We start from the raw sequence: 15,735 nt of genomic DNA, 5'->3' as shown, positions 1-15,735 counted from the left end.
TGTGGTTTGTGATACCTGGTAGGGTGATCTCCTTTATTGCCTTCAGACGTAACACCACTCCCCCTGGTGGAAGAGCGACATTACTGCAATGACCAGGACCCTGGGGCACTGTATACAGTTTGCATTTAATGTCGTCTTGCTTTTAATACATTTAGGAGGCCGTAATGCCACAGCAAATATAAAAACGTCTTTGTCCTCTATTATCTTGTTATTATCATCTTTTAAGGGGCCTATACCATTTTTTTTCTTTTTGGCATTGATGTATTTATAAAATGTTGGGGGATTTATTTTAATGTTGCTGGAGATTTGTTTCTCTGTAGATAACTTGGTTAACTTGATTTCTTTTTTACACTTCTTATTGAGATCTTTATACTCCTGGAATGCTATTTCTGTATTCTCGGTCTTCAAGATTTTGAATGCCCTTTGTTTTTGTCTTATTAAACTTTGTACTGTCTTATTTATCCAAAATGGTTTATTTTTATTCCTGGACATTTTATTACCAGAGGGTATAATTTTTCTACAGAATTTTCAACAGCTGACATGTCCCCGCAATGGGTGCGAGCAGAATCGTGATCCGCCCGCACCCATTAACTAGTTAAATGCCACTGTCAAACTCTGATAGCGGCATTTAACAAGTGCTGCTGGCCACGCGGCCAGAAGTACGCGCATCGAGGGGGGTCATCGGTGCGTTGCCATCACAACCAGAAGTCGCCTCGAAACCTCTATGGTTGTTGATGGCAGATTGCTATGAGCGCCACCCTGTGGTCGGCGCTCATAGCAAGCCTGTAATTCTGCTGCATAGAGGTGATCTAGGCATCACCTCTATGTAGCAGAGGCGATCGAGTAGTGCATGCTTCTAGCCTCCCATGGAGACTATTGAAGCATGCCAAAATTAAAAAAAAAAATGTGTTTAACAATATAAAAACAAATAAAAAAGATATAAAAGTTCAAATCTCTCCCCATTCGCCCCAATCACAATAAAACAATTAACAAGATCAAACTTACACAAATTTGCTATCGCTGCGTTCAGAATCGTCCGATCTATCAATGAAAAAAAAAGGATTAACCTGATCGCTAAGCAGCGTAATGAGAAAAAATCAAAACGCCAAAATTAAGTTTTTTGGTCGCCGCGACATTACATTAAAATGCAACAACGGGCGATCACAAGAACGTATCTGCACAAAAGTGGTATCATTAAAAACCTCAGCTCAGCACACAATAAATAAGCCCTCACCCGACCCCAGATCATGAAAAAATGGAGACGCTACCGGTATCGGAAAATGGCGCAATTTTTAGGGGAATTTTTTTTACCACTTAGATAAAAAGGAACCTAGACATTGAGTGATAATGCAGCTGATTCTGCGCTCAAAGGATGACAAAACACAGGGATGGTGCAAATCTTATGGTATGACCACTTAAATGAAACCTCCCATCAAATGCCTGTACTAGGCACTGTTGCAGAAAAAAACAGTGAGACCGCAAGGAGTTAACAAAGCCTGTGCTGCTAGTGCCCTGCAAATGGAACGACCGTCTCGTGTGGGCTGCAGCTGGCCTGGTGTCATATGTAAAAGCCGGGATGGCTGAGGGATTAACAGCACAAATGGGACCGCGCCAGGCGGGAACTCACCAGGGTGCAGGTGCAGCAGTGTGTAACGGAGTGCAGTTCGTCCAGCTGCAGCCTCACCATGTGCAGCATGTCACCCCCATAGCCTCCCCATGTGCAGCATGATATACCCCATAGCCTCCCTATGTGCAGCATAACACCCCTCATAGCCTCCCAGTGTGCAGCATGACACCCCCATAGCCTCCCCGTGTGGAGGATGACACTCCCATAGCCTCCCCGTGTGAAGCATGACACCCCCATAGCCTTCCCATATGCAGCATGTAACTCCCATAGCCTCCCCATGTGCTGCATGTCACCCCATAGAATCCCCATGTTCACCTCCATAGAATCCCCATGTTCACCCCCATAGAATCCCCATGTTCACCCCCATAGAATCCCCATGTTCACTCCCATAGAATCCCCATGTTCACTCCCATAGAATCCCCATGTTCACCCCATAGAATCCCCATGTTCACCCCCATAGAATCCCCATGTTCATACACATAAAAAAACACCACATACTCACCTCGGTCCCGTTCCCAGGCGCCCTGCTTCTGTTGCTGTCTCCGATGTGCTGACTCTCTGGCGGTACACAGCTGACGCGATGACATGACGTCATCGCATCAGCTGCTTGGTGGAGGAAGTGGTCGGAGGCCCCTCCTCCACCAATACTGACTGTGGGAGACAGTGAGCGAGCGGGTGGGCACAGTGTGGCCCACAGACTTCAGGTTTTCAGCCCCACGGCTGCCTTGGTCCGCAGGCCGGACTGAGACAGCGAGAGGGCTGGATGTGGCCCCCGGGCCGCACTTTGCCCAGGTCTTATATAGATATAAATAGATTAAAAGACGGCAAATGATCTGCTGCATACAGTATAGGTTAGAATAGGTGTATATATATGTCAGTGACACACACATATACATATCTCTTTATATTTCATAGAGAGATAGATAGCAGAATAGCCAATAATTCATTTGTCGGCTTCTGTAAAATCATTGCAGAACCAGACAGGAGACATGGTTTACATACAGTAAACCCATGCAGAACAGTTAAGATTTATATATGTCAGTGTCTAATACTATTAGTAGTATGTGTGTGTGTAAAATTTGAGACCTGTATGAATTTACTAAAAGAATGTATTAACGGAAAAAACTGGTGTGGGCTCCCGCGCAATTTTCTGCGCCAGAGAGGGAAAGCCAGTGACTGAGGGCAGATATTAATAGCCTAGAAAGGGACCATGGTTATTGGCCCCCCTGGCTAAAAAAATCTGCCCCCAGTCACCCCAGAAAAGGGGCATCTGTAAGATGCACCAATTCCGGCACTCAGCAGTTATGCTCCAGTAAGCAGTGTTTTTGTGGGGGGAGGTTCTGTGTGCAGCTAGTCAGTTTGTGCCTTTAGTCACAGTGGGTTTTGCTGTGGGGAAAGCATCCCCTCCAGGCCTCGCTGCGCACGTAGGCAGCCAGCAACAACCCTCGGGGTCTCAGGAGTGGTCCAGGATTGTAGTGACTGACCTTTATAGGTGATGTGGAGTGGGGCCAGTGGTAATCTTTCTCTTGTGTAGGAGGTGCAGATGTCGGCAGATGTTAGTAGGGTTCTGTCTGGTGTGGGAGCTGTTCCTTCAGCCTGCTACATCCTCAGCGCCGGGACTGGAAGTCCTTTCTATTTTAACCTGTCAGTGTGATTTTACTGTACACCACACTGAATTGTTGGCTTTTCAAAGGACACCGGTGTGTATTTCTCGCAAGTCACACTGATGGTCCGTGTGGTGTGCAAGTTTTTCTCGCACCTATAGACTTGCATTGGCGAGTCTCGGCCAATATATGGTGTAAATCCCAGCATGCTGTGATTTCAAGTGGAAGCTGTACAGACTAATATCAGGGGTGGGGACATCACCCTTGAACTATTGAGACGAGAATCAAAGTGGATTTTCCATCTTCGCAGTCTCTCACCATTGGGACTTACCGTATTTTTCGGACTACAAGACGCACTTTTTCCCCCCCAAAAAAGGAGGGAAAATGGGGGTGCGTCTAATAGTCGCAATGCAGGCTTACCGTGGCGGCAGAGGTGCGGCGGCAGAGGTGCAGCGGCAGAGGTGTGGCGGCAGAGGAGGCGCAGTAAGTGGGGTCCCTTTCTCCGGTGAGGTGATGCAGCAGCCCGGTAAGCAGCAGAGCCGGGTGAATCCTATTGTTATCGGTGGTGGCGGCCATTTTCCTGAGGCCGCGCGTGCGCAGATGGAGCGCTCTGCTTCCCGGGGCTTCAGGAAAATGGCCGCCGCAATCTCCATCTGCGCACTAGCGGCCTCCCGCGGCCATTTTCCTGAAGCCCTGGGAAGCAGAGCGCTTCATCTGCACACGCGCGGCCTCAGGAAGATGGCCGCCCCCACCGATAACAACAGGATTCACCCGGCTCTGCTGCTTACCGGGCTGCTGCATCACCTCACCGGAGAAAGGGACCCGCTTACTGCGCCTCCTCTGCCGCCACACCTCTGTCGCCGCACCTCTGCCACCGCAGGATTCAACCGGCTCTGCTGCTTACCGGGCTGCTGCATCACCATACCGGGGAAAGGGACCCCTCTCACGCCATACCTCTCACTGCGCCTCCTCATCCCAGTACCTCCTCATCCCAGCACCTCCTCATCCCAGCACCTCCTCATCCCAGCACCTCCCCACCTCTGCCGACACCATGCCTCCTGTGACCCTGCTCTGCCACCGCCAGCCCTCAGGTAAGATACTGTAAATTTGGACAATAAGACGGACCCCCATCTTATAAAAAATCTTTTTTTCTGCAATTTTCACCCCAAATTTGGGGTGCGCCTTATGGTCCGGTGCGTCTTATAGTCCGAAAAATACGGTAACGAGGATTTGCTCTTCACCGGTTTTTATAAACAAGTGTGATGTATATGAGTTACACACTGGTTTTAATATCTCTGCTGATTTTCAACTCTTCCTGATTTTGCAGGTTTCATAATTGGAGGTCTCTGTCTCTTCACGGGCGCGATTGATATGCCGATTCCTTCCTTTGGCGTGATTGAAAACCTGAAAAGAACTTTAAAGCCCCCTAAATCAAGTCCTCATTGAACTGCTATCTGTCTCATCTTGCATGGGCCTTTATTTGTCAATCATCATTTGATCTTCAAGTCCATCATGTGTGTTTATGTCTGGGACATTGGTCATGTTTTTGGGCTGTATGAGATTGCATCTTTATAAAAACTGTTACTTTATTACCTCCCTCACCTTATAGGGGAACCCGTGGAGATGTAAGTGTCTGGGGTTCTTATTTGATCCCTTGGCACTCATGGTCGTGGGGTTTGTCCCCATTTGTCCCCATTTTTCAGCATAGCTCGTTATGTTCAGAGCGCTGGGATTTTACAATTTATTATGTGTATATTATATATTTTGCATTTTTTGGACATTTGCCGTGGTTTGGATTCTAGTAGACTGTACTTACAAAAACTGTTAATTCATAGGGGCACCCGTGTAGATGTAAATGCCTGAGGATCTTATTTGATCCTTTGGTATCCATGATTGTGGGGCATTTACCCTGCTTTCAGCATCATTTTCTGCATATCCAGGGCGCTGGGTTCTGCAATTTACTTTGCTATTTATTGTGCTACTTTGCTCTGTGGCCTCATCGTCGTATGCAAGGGCTCAGCAAACATGCGTCTCTTGAGCGAGGTGCTTATGAAGGCTAACCAACTGGTCGATCCCGATCAAACTATTGTCCTTTGGATTTGGTAATAATGTGGACTGTATATTTTTGTGATTGTGTGATCTGTTTCTAGAAATTATTTGCTCTGTATACTGTGCGCCAACTAGTGGTCTGGAATGTTTGCGCTGTTTCTGAATGTTAGTCGGCAAATATTAAGATCCGGAGTACTGTGAAATAAATACGAGGTATCATCTGATATGTTTATGGACTTTTTTTCCTAGCTGAATAGACCTACTAATCTGCCGATACATTTATGGATCATCTGAGACCTACCTCTCGTTATATATACTTACTAATCTGTGCTTGTGATTCAGACTGTGAGCTTGACTCTAGTGAGGGCCGGACTATAGTGCGCAGACGCACTTCTGGTTGGAGCCCTCAGTGTCACCATGGTTATGGTCAGGTTGTACTGTGCAAAAGCAGTCGGGACAGGACTGATCATGCGCGGTAGTATGCATCCCTGACCCGGGAAGCACTTTTGCATCTAGCGTGGGGGTCAGCTACACATGCCTCTTCTCAGCATCCCGGAAGTCTGCTGCAAGCGCTCTCTATGATAATAGGTAATCGCCACAGCTGCTGCTTATTTTCTTTTATATTTAAGAATACTGGCCAGATTACACCCTCAGCCCCTGACGAAGCCACCTTGCAGTCGGGCATCTCCACGGGCTCCCCCATTCCTAGGCCGTTTACACACTATGTGACTCATTGGGTCTGCATTAGCCGCTCAAGTGTTATTATAGTGGGATTGTTGGAGATTTTTGCTTCTCTGCAGAACTGTTGGGCATTGGTTTTTATATGTGTTATTTACTATGCTTGATTTTCTAGATTTATTACAGAGTGGCTACTTATTTTTGTGAAGTTGTATTTTTTTATATAGGTGGAGTGGTGCAACGTGGTGTGGCTGTGTGCCACCTAGAGATGTTTATTCCATAGATCAAGTCTCTCGACAGCATGTGATTTTGCATGGTGATACACTATATATTTATTGAATGGTCACCAACACTCGCTGGCTGTAACTTTTGTACTAATCCTCTGTACCCACTACAATTTATAATCTGTGCATTGGCCTTATTGCAAGCTGTTTTGGGTTTCCATCTGCCATGCTGTTCGACTTTTAACTGCTTCTATCATGTGTGTTGGCCCTGTATTCAATAAAAGTATTTTTGTATTTATACGTATAATATGGCTGAGAAAAAATATGATGATGGGAGCTGCCCCATAGATTAACAGTGGTCCGAGTGCTATGTGATTGTTTTTCTCGCATAGCACTCATCCGTATTCCTCTCTAGTGTGACTCCGGTCTTACTCATAAGAATTGGCCTCACAGTTTTAGGAGTGTGCAGAGTTAAAGGGACACTGTCACCTGAATTTGGAGGGAACAATCTTCAGCCATGGAGGCGGGGTTTTGGGGTTTTTGATTCACCCTTTCCTTACCCACTGGCTGCATGCTGGCTGCAATATTGGATTGAAGTTCATTCTCTGTCCTCCGTAGTACATGCCTGCACAAGGCAATCTTACCTTGTGCAGGCATGTACTACGGAGGACAGAGAATGAACTTCAATCCAATATTGCAGCCAGCATGCAGCCAGCGGGTAAGGAAAGGGTGAATCAAAAACCTCAAAACCCCGCCTCCATGGCTGAAGATTGTTCCCTCCAAATTCAGGTGACAGTGTCCCTTTAACAAACCAAGACACAAAGGTGTTAGAATTGTTCGTATTGATCAGTGTACACTTTTTAATTATCTTACTGAGACCTCTGTTAAGGACTGATACTCCACTTTTTTCTCTTCTCCCAGGTCAGCTGAAGATTTTCATATTCGACTCCTGGGACCATGAGCTGGATGATTGGGAGATGTTTCACACTATACAGTGGGACTCTTGATAGTGTGAGAGGGGGAGAAGGTCAGGAAAATCCGGAAGCCAAAGAAGAGAAGAAAAATACAAAACATGTTACAAAAGACTTACTTGAGTATAAGCCGACCCGAGTATAAGCCGACCCCCCTAATTTTGCCACAAAAAACTGGGAAAACTTAATGACTCAAGTATAAGCCTAGGGTGGGAAATGCAGCAGCTACCGGTAAATGTCAAAAGTAAAAATAGATACCAATAAAAGTAAAATTAATTGAGACATCAGTAAGTTAAGTGTTTTTGAATATCCATATTGAATGAGGAGCCCCATATAATGCTACATAAAGTTTATGATGGCCCCATAAGATGCTCCATATTAAAATATGCCCCATATAATCCTGCATAAAGGTTAATAATGGCCCCATAAGATGCTCCATAGACTCATTTGCCCAATATAACGCTGCACAAATGTTGACTATGGCCCCATAAGATGCTCCATAAAGATATTTGCCCCATATAGTGCTGCACAAACGTTATGGCCCCATAAGATGCTCCATACAGACACTTGCCCCATATAGTGCTGCACAAACGTTATGGCCCCATAAGATGCTCCATACAGACACTTGCCCCATATAGTGCTGCACAAACGTTATGGCCCCATACAGACAGTTGCCCCATATAGTGCTGCACAAACGTTATGGCCCCATACAGACACTTGCCCCATATAGTGCTGCACAGATGTTATGGCCCCGTACAGGCACTTGCCCCATAAAATGCTGCACAAACGTTATGGCCCCATACAGACAGTTGCCCCATATAGTGGTGCACAAACGTTATGGACCCATAAGATACTCCATACAGACACTTGCCCCATTTGCTGTTGCTGCGATAAAAAAAAAAAAAATCACATACTCACCCCTCCATCGCTCAGGCCCCCGGCACTTTCAATATTCACCTGACTTTGTTCCGGGCGCCGCTCCGTCTTCACCGTCTTCTGCACTGACGTTCAGCAGAGGGCGCGCATTAACCACGTCACCGCGCCCTCTAACCTGAGCATCACTGCACAAGACGGTGAAGATGGAGTGGCGCCCGGAGTGGGGAGCAGGTGAATATTGCGCTGCGCTCCCCCTCCCCATTATACTCACCTGCTCCTGGCGTGGTGCAGTCCCTGCTTCCCCGTTGCTGCAGCTTCTCCCTGTACTGAGCTGTCACCGTTACCGTTCATTACTGTAATGAATATGCAGCTCCACCCCTATGGGAGGTGGAGCCGCATATTCATTACTGTAATGAGTGGTACCATGTGACCGCTCAGTGCAGGAAGAAGCTGCCGGCGCCGGGAAGCCAGGGACCTGCAGGGACCGCGCCAGGAGTAGGTGAGTATAATTAGACAGCCCCCGCTCCCCCTCCCGACCCCTGGGTATGACTCGAGTATAAGCCGAGAGGGGGACTTTCAGCCCAAAAAAATGGGCTGAAAATCTCGGCTTATACTCGAGTATATACGGTAATTATTATGGAACTTATTTTTTGTGGGACTAATATTTTAATGACTTTTTATTCTGTTTTTGTGCTTTTTGGGGGGGATTTTCACACACACACGCACACACACATGTGCATAAAGTGCTAAATTACCTCGATAATCTTATTTTCAATAATTCACCCATGAATATTACATCACTATATGTTATACTCTGGATAAAGTACAAGAGGGGGACCTGTAATAGAATGGAGTCATAATATAATGTTGGCTCTAGCAGCCATCTTGTGCAAAGTTATAAACTAATTCTACTTCTATAAAGCTAATAAGATGTACTTCTGAAATTCATAGACAGATTGGAGACACCAGATGAGATCATGGCCATTAGCAGGTATAGCTGGCATACACACAGGTTAATTGAAATGAAAAGGAGTAACACATGGTAATAAATAAGTGTATTTATTGTAGTGATACTGGAAAATAAACATGTGATGTGCTTGATTACAATCGCTAAGAGGAACATGGAGATTTACAAGTTCTAATGGAGTTTGGCATAAAGAGCCTCAAAGTCATAACATTTAACCATTGTTTTGTCCTTGAATATACAGTGGGGCAAAAAAGTATTTAGTCAGTCAGCAATAGTGCAAGTTCCACCACTTAAAAAGATGAGAGGCGTCTGTAATTTACATCATAGGTAGACCTCAACTATGGGAGACAAACTGAGAAAAAAAATCCAGAAAATGACATTGTCTGTTTTTTTAACATTTTATTTGCATATTATGGTGGAAAATAAGTATTTGGTCAGAAACAAAATTTCATCTCAATACTTTCTAATATATCCTTTGTGGGCAATGACAGAGGTCAAACGTTTTCTGTAAGTCTTCACAAGGTTGCCACACACTGTTGTTGGTATGTTGGCCCATTCCTCCATGCAGATCTCCTCTAGAGCAGTGATGTTTTTGGCTTTTCGCTTGGCAACACGGACTTTTAACTCCCTCCAAAGGTTTTCTATAGGGTTGAGATCTGGAGACTGGCTAGGCCACTCCAGGACCTTGAAATGCTTCTTACGAAGCCACTCCTTCGTTGCCCTGGCGGTGTGCTTTGGATCATTGTCATGTTGAAAGACCCAGCCACGTTTCATCTTCAATGCCCTTGCTGATGGAAGGAGGTTTGCACTCAAAATCTCACGATACATGGCCCCATTCATTCTTTCATATACCCGGATCAGTCGTCCTGGCCCCTTTGCAGAGAAACAGCCCCAAAGCATGATGTTTCCACCACCATGCTTTACAGTAGGTATGGTGTTTGATGGATGCAACTCAGTATTCTTTTTCCTCCAAACACGACAAGTTGTGTTTCTACCAAACAGTTCCAGTTTGGTTTCATCAGACCATAGGACATTCTCCCAAAACTCCTCTGGATCATCCAAATGCTCTCTAGCAAACTTCAGACGGGCCCGGACATGTACTGGCTTAAGCAGTGGGACACGTCTGGCACTGCAGGATCTGAGTCCATGGTGGCGTAGTGTGTTACTTATGGTAGGCCTTGTTACATTGGTCCCAGCTCTCTGCAGTTCATTCACTAGGTCCCCCCGCGTGGTTCTGGGATTTTTGCTCACCGTTCTTGTGATCATTCTGACCCCACGGGGTGGGATTTTGCATGGAGCCCCAGATCGAGGGAGATTATCAGTGGTCTTGTATGTCTTCCATTTTCTAATTATTGCTCCCACTGTTGATTTCTTCACTCCAAGCTGGTTGGCTATTGCAAATTCAGTCTTCCCAGCCTGGTGCAGGGCTACAATTTTGTTTCTGGTGTCCTTTGACAGCTCTTTGGTCTTCACCATAGTGGAGTTTGGAGTCAGACTGTTTGAGGGTGTGCACAGGTGTCTTTTTATACTGATAACAAGTTTAAACAGGTGCCATTACTACAGGTAATGAGTGGAGGAAAGAGGAGACTCTTAAAGAAGAAGTTACAGGTCTGTGAGAGCCAGAAATCTTGATTGTTTGTTTCTGACCAAATACTTATTTTCCACCATAATATGCAAATAAAATGTTAAAAAAACAGACAATGTGATTTTCTGGATTTTTTTTTCACAGTTTGTCTCCCATAGTTGAGGTCTACCTATGATGTAAATTACAGACGCCTCTCATCTTTTTAAGTGGTGGAACTTGCACTATTGCTGACTGACTAAATACTTTTTTGCCCCACTGTATGTATGCTTTTCCCATAGCATGATGTTTTCATGTATATGCCCTTTTTGCCGCAATGTGTGTTCTTTGTCTGTATTATGTATAAAAAGCCTCTGTTACTGTTGTTAGGGCCATTACATCGCCATTCTGGCGCCATACGACACCATGGCCCAGCTATGGCCAGTCCATTGCCAGATGTCCCAGCGTCACTTTGTCTCTCTGCACGTGCCTGCATGCTTTGTCTCACTGACTTTCCATGTGCTGTTCTGCTGCGAAATCTCCGAATAAACTTAACTCTCAGCTTGATAAGGGGATTGTCTACATATTTTTCCTGGCTCTTCCAGCTCTCAGTAATGACTTTTCTTACACAAGTATATAATATTCTTAGCTTGCTAATGAAAGTTTAAAATGCACAAACAGAATAGTTTTGGGACATCTTATACTATGCTGTCAATTAAAATTTGCACCTATCATATCAGCTCACAGTGTAAAGAATGTATTCATGCCGGTAACAGCTCTCAACTATACTATGTACGATGTGATTTTTCATTGACTAGTTATACAAATGCCAGCTTTTCTCAATTCCGTAGGTTCAAAGGCAAGATTTTAACTTTTGAATAATAAAATATAGTTCAAAACACAAGGGTATCAGTTTTAAGAGCTCATGTCTAGTAATGATTGGGAACAAGTTGAAAATTATACACCTTTCTGATCCACATGATCTGATATCAGTCGTTGTGAGACTCTACTGTAAATGATCAACTCTTCAAGTTCAAGTTCAAGTTCAACTGTCAAGACAACTCTTTGTTTCTTAACTGGTCTCATCCAGTGGTGTACAGCAAATGTCGGCAAACCATGTGGCCAATATGAAGCCTGGGAACCAAGGGTTGGAATGGAGGCCAAGTGCTGAATGGCCCTGCCTGACTCTCAATTCCAATAGTATTTTCATCCTCGGCACATAAAGCTGCATACAATGGAGGAACAGGGTTCGATCATCTTGTTACTCTGTTCACAAAGTGTGTCTCAGTTCTGCCAATGCAGGTACAATAATTGTGCCTCCTGCATGGAACCCAAGCCCATACACAGCGCAGACTGGAGCAGCACATCATATGAAGAAGGCTAGGTGATTTTTTTTATATATATAATATTGTGTCTACATTTACTGAAAAGGGAGGAAGGACACCAAATTGTTTTGGGGAGCACTATGATGGCCTTATATTGTATTGGGAGGACTATGGGCCCATTATACTGTGTTGGATAGCCCAGTGGTAGACTCATACTAAATTGGGGGACACATTGGAGCATTATACGGTATTGGGAGTACTGTGAGAGCATCATAATGTGTGAGATTGGTGCTGTATGACTGAGTGGGCTTAACCCCTTCACGACATGCGCCGTACTAGTACTGCGCATGCCGTGTCACCCCCTTTGATGTGGGCTCCGGCGGTGAACCCACATCAAAGTCGCGACATGTCAGCTGTTTTGTACAGCTGACATGTGCGCGCAATAGCAGCGGGTGAAATCGCTATTCACCCGCCGCTATTAACCTGTTAAATGCCGCTGTCAAACACAGACAGTGGCATTTAACTACCGCATCCGGCCGGGCGGCCGGATATGACGTCATCGCCGACCCCCGTCACATGATCGGGGGTCGGCGATGCATCAGGAAGGTAACCATAGAGGTCCTTGAGACCTCTATGGTTACTGATGCAGGCCTGCTGTGAGCGCCCCCCTGTGGTCGGCGCTCACAGCACACCTGCATTTCAGCTACATAGCAGCGATCTGATGATCGCTGCTATGTAGCAGAGCCGATCAGGCTATGCCAGCTTCTAGCCTCCCATGGAGGCTATTGAAGCATGGCACAAGCAAAAAAAAAATGTTTTTAAAAATATGAAAAAAATATAAAAAATATAAAAGTTTAAATCACCCCCCTTTCGCCCCATCCTAAATAAAACAATAAAAAAAAAATCAAACATACACATATTTGGTATCGCCGTGTTCAGAATCGCCCGATCTATCAATTAAATAAAAGCATTAACCTGATCGCTAAACGGCGTAGCGAGAAAAAAATCCGAAACTCCAGAATTACGTTTTTTTTGGTCGCCACGACATTGCTTTAAAATGCAATAACGGGCGATCAAAAGAACGTATCTGCGCAAAAATGGTATCATTAAAAACATCAGCTTGGCACGCAAAAAATAAGCCCTCACCCGACCCCAGATCACGAAAAATGGAGACGCTACGGGTATCGGAAAATGGCACTTTTTTTTTTTTTTAGCAAAGTTTGGAATTTTTTTTCACCACTTAGATAAAAAATAACCTAGTCATGTTAGGTGTCTATGAACTCGTAATGACCTAGAGAATCATAATGGCAGGTTAGTTTTAGCATTTAGTGAACCTAGCAAAAAAGCCAAACAAAAAACAAGTGTGGGATTGCACTTTTTTTGCAATTTCACCGCACTTGGAATTTTTTTCCCGTTTTCTAGTAAAAGACATGGTAAAACCAATGGTGTCGTTCAAAAGTACAACTTGTCCCGCAAAAAATAAGCCCTCACATGACCATATTGACGGAAAAAAAAAAAAGTTATGGCTCAGGGAAAGAGGGAAGTGAAAAACGAAAACGCAAAAATGAAAAAGGGCCGCGACTTGAAGGGGTTAATATTGTGTAGGTAAGTATCTTGTGGGGGCATCATACTGTGCATGCTGTAGGTTACAGTATGGGTAAAATGTTTACTGGGAATTGATTTGGGGGCATCATGCTATGCGGAGAACCATCAAGGGGGTGACCTATTGTGTGTAAGCCATTGGAAGGTACTGGTTGGACAAGGAAAATCATCACTGCTTTTGTATGTAAAATACATTTCTCTCTTCTCTGCCCTTAAAAGTTGTAAATTATTCTATTCATGACCACGCTAAATAATTGTTTTGTTTGGAAGCGAGTAGCTTGAATTAGTTTCCAATTCAGACTTGATGACCCCATAATTTCAGGCCACATTAAATTATCAGGTCACCCTATTACATAGTTACATAGTTATTAAGGTTGAAGGAAGACTATAAGTCCCTCTAGTTCAACCTATAGCCTAACCTAACATGCCCTAACATGTTGATCCAGAGGAAGGCAAAAAAAACCCATGTGGCAAACAGTAAGCTCCACCTTGGGGAAAAAAATTCCTTCCCGACTCCACATACGGCAATCAGACTAGTTCCCTGGATCAACGCCCTATCAACGAATCTAGTGTATATACCCTGTAACATTATACTTTTCCAGAAATGTATCCAGTCCCCTCTTAAATTTAAATAATGAATCACTCATTACAACATCATACGGCAGAGAGTTCCATAGTCTCACTGCTCTTACAGTAAAGAATCCGCGACTGTTATTATGCTTAAACCTTTTTTCCTCCAAACGTAGAGGATGCCCCCTTGTCCCTATTTCCGGTCTATGATTAAAAAGATCATCAAAAAGGTCTTTGTACAGTCCCCTCATATATTTATACATTAAAATAAGATCACCCCTTAGTCTTCGTTTTTCCAAACTAAATAGCCCCAAGTGTAATAACCTATCTTGGTATTGCAGACCCCCCAGTCCTCTAATAACCTTGGTCGCTCTTCTCTGCACCCGCTCTAGTTCAGCTATGTCTTTCTTATACACCGGAGACCAGAACTGTGCACAGTATTCTAAGTGTGGTCGAACTAGTGACTTGTATAGAGGTAAAATTATGTTCTCCTCATGAGCATCTATGCCTCTTTTAATGCATCCCATTATTTTATTTGCCTTTGTAGCAGCTGCCTGACACTGGCCACTGAATATGAGTTTGTCATCCACCCATACACCCAGGTCTTTTTCATTGACGGTTTTGCCCAGAGTTTTAGAATTAAGCACATAATTATACATCTTATTACTTCTACCCAAGTGCATGACCTTACATTTATCCCCATTAAAGCTCATTTGCCATTTATCAGCCCATTTATAAAATTGTCCTCCTCTGTATTGATTACCCTGCAGAGTTTAGTGTCATCTGCAAATATTGAAATTCTACTCTGAATGCCCCCTACAATGTCATTAATAAATATGTTAAAAAGAAGAGGGCCCAATACTGACCCCTGTGGTACCCCACTGCTAACCGCTACCCTGTCCAAGTGTGCTCCATTAATAACCACCCTTTGTTTCCTATCCCTGAGCCAGCTCTCAACCCACTTACACATATTTTCCCCTATCCCCATTATTCTCGTTTTATGTATCAACCTTTTGTGTGGCACCGTATCAAAAGCTTTTGAAAAGTCCATATACACTACGTCCACTGGGTTCCCTTGGTCCAATCCGGAACATACCTCTTCATAGAAACTGATCAAATTAGTCTGACATGAACGGTCCCTAGTAAACCCGTGCTGATACTGGGTCATGAGGTTATTCCTCTTCAGATACTCCAGCATAGCGTCCCTTAGAATGCCCTCCAGGATTTTACCCACAGTAGAGGTTAAGCTTACTGGCCTATAATTACCGAGTTCAGTTTTTGTCCCCTTTTTGAATATTGGCACCACATTTGCTATACGCCAGTCCTGTGGTACAGACCCTGTTATTATGGAGTCTTTAAAGATTAAAAATAATTGTCTATCAATGACTGTACTTAATTCCTGCAGTACTCGGGGGTGTAATTCATCCGGGCCCGGAGATTTGTCAATTTTAGTGATTTTTAGACGCCGCCGCACTTCCTGCTGGGTTAAGCAGGTGACATTTAATTGGGAATTTTTATCACTAGTCATTTTTTCTGCCATGGGATTTTCTTGTGTAAATGCTGATGAAAAAAAGTCATTTAGCATATTGGCTTTTTCCTCATCCTCATCCACCATTTCACCCAGACTATTTTTAAGGGGGCCAACACTTTCATTTTTTAGTTTCTTACTATTTATGTAGTT

This window comes from Ranitomeya imitator, chromosome 2 (genome assembly GCF_032444005.1).
Source record: "Ranitomeya imitator isolate aRanImi1 chromosome 2, aRanImi1.pri, whole genome shotgun sequence".
In the NCBI taxonomy this organism is placed as follows: Eukaryota; Metazoa; Chordata; class Amphibia; order Anura; family Dendrobatidae; genus Ranitomeya; species Ranitomeya imitator.
This window is presented reverse-complemented; position numbering follows the sequence as displayed.